The sequence below is a fragment of the Sorex araneus genome, chromosome 4, assembly GCF_027595985.1.
Source record: "Sorex araneus isolate mSorAra2 chromosome 4, mSorAra2.pri, whole genome shotgun sequence".
Taxonomy (NCBI): Eukaryota; Metazoa; Chordata; class Mammalia; order Eulipotyphla; family Soricidae; genus Sorex; species Sorex araneus.
In genome coordinates, this window is record NC_073305.1 from 185954613 (window position 1) to 185956990 (window position 2378).

The following is a 2378-nucleotide window of genomic DNA, read 5'->3' on the forward strand; positions in this document are numbered from 1 at the left end:
GGGAGGGAGGACGAAGGGAGGGAAGGAAGGAGAGAGGGAGGGAGAGAGGGAAGGAGAAAACAAGGAGACAAGAAAGGAAGGAAGGAAGGAAGGAAGGAAGGAAGGAAGGAAGGAAGGAAGGAAGGAAGATTAGTTATTTGGGGCCAGGGAGAAGACTCAATCCAGGGAGGTGAACTGAGCACATGCTTTTTATGCAGGAATCGTGGGCTTGATCCCAGTACTGCACGGTCCCCCAAGCACAGCCGGGAGTGACACTTCAGCACAGGAGTCGTCTCTGTTTTGACCTCACAGTTTAGAACTGTCAGTGGCACTGGATCTGCCCAGAGAGGGGGCCACTCAGTGAGGGCTGCATACGGTAAGATCCACATGGCATGTTCCCACCTCAGGAAGGTCACCCGGGAGCTGCCTCTACCCACCCATTTCAGCAGAGTTCTGATACTGCCGCCAAGTGAGATGCCGAGACTGCTCCGCCTCACAGTCCCCAGTGAGATGCCAAGGTTGCTCCTCCTCATCCTGAACCCCTTTTTTGGATGAACACAAAAGAGGGGGCTTGGGCATGAATATCTCGAAGCTGTCACCATGCTTGCCCCATGAGGTCCAGAACCTGTGGAAGCTCCTGGTGCAGGGACTGCTGTGCCCAGCTGAGATGGGCCCCAGCTGCTCCAGAAAACTTCCTCGTGGCTCCCATTTCCCAGATTGGAAAATTCTAGCTGAGGGAGAGCGTGGGAAGCATCCAGATGGCCCGGCTACCATGCCTGAGAGCAGGCTTTCATGCCCGGGCTCCCTTCCTGAAAGGCGAGGGGCCCAGCCACCGAGCCCCTGCGCCCCCACACCCCTCCTTCATTCCACGGCCCATTGACGTGGCACGTCCACCTCTCCGTGGGCGCTGCAACTCACTCGGTGCTGTACTAAGATCCTGCCGAAGGCACACAAAATAATATTATGTGTGCTCAAAAAATCATATAAAATATAGCCCCTGCCTTTGAGTTTGCCAAAATAAATGCACAAAGATGGAAAGTTAGCTAACGATACAAGTCAGTGCGTATATGGTAAATGCCAAACAAGAGGCCGAGCTAAGGAGTGTCCTTGGCATGGAAAATGGGGCGACCACTGACGCCAGAGGGGTCAACCAAGGTTTCCTGGAGAAGGGGGGGAGGTCTGTGGGGCTTAAAGGAAAGATGTCGGTTTACAGGAAAAAAGCATGGAATTGGGATCAGAAACTAGGCTTCAGCTGCGGTCCCTGCTCTGTAATCAATCAAACGTGTGAACTTGAGCTTCCCGCAAAGTCTCACAGGGCGGAGGGCCGAGGCGCAGCTGTGACACTCGGGTGCCAGTTGGAGTTCACGGGTCCCACCCTGGAGACGGCCCACTGCCCCTTCCCTCCCTCGTGACCGGGCGCACGCCCGCCCTCCTGCCACCCTCGGGTGGCACGTCCCGCCCTGGGGGCCGCCTCGCCGCCTCGCCGCCAGCAGCGCTACATAAACATGAGCTTCTGGCCGGAGCACACGTTTCATAGTTTCCGAACTGAGCTCTCTCCTTCCCTGCACGTCCTTTGAAATCCCCCGGACCCCAGCCAGCTCCGGGGGCCCCCTCCACTTCCTGGTCCTTCCACCTCCGTCCGTGACCTCTAGTGAACCCCAACTGCTCAAGTGTAAAATGAAGCTAATAAGACCTTACCGGGTGGTGGTTAGGGTTAATGACTACCAGTCACCTCATGTGATACTTGGCACATTGAGGGCCCCATAAATGGGGAGGGAGATTTCGTTTCTCCGAGACACTGCACTGGAGACAAAGCTGCTAGCCATGCAAGTCATGAAGTGCGAGTTGGATCCATTTATTTCTTTGTTTCAAATTTGAAATCATTACGGAACTGGGCCATCATGGAAAGATAAAAAAAGAAATCGGAAAAAAAAATATTACCACTGGTTGGGCTAAGCCTCCCCCGAGGAGTCAAGAGAGAGGGTTGGGGGGCGGGGGCCGGGTGTGGAGCGCATGAGATTGTGAGTGTTTTAACTTCCTAAGAAACTCAGCACTTTTTGATTTTAATAAATAACCACAAGGCCCTATTTATATCCCCTGGTACTAGAGAATATTACTTACGAGGACTAGTAATGGCGAGCGCATAATGATTTACTCAGGGGCAGAAGTTGGATGGGAGAAGATGGATTTTTTTTTGGACTCCCACACCCCTCAAACTCAAATTTCAGTCTTGCTATTTTCCAGAGAAGAGAAAAAGGGAAGAGAGTGAGGGAGGGGGGCGAGGGGGAGTGCAGGAGGGAGAAACTGCTGGGTAAGAGCCTCCCGCCGGCTGTGGTCTCGGGACCACTCTGCACTGCGCCACTCTGCCGTGCTAATGATTACTGCTGGCTTCTTTCGAC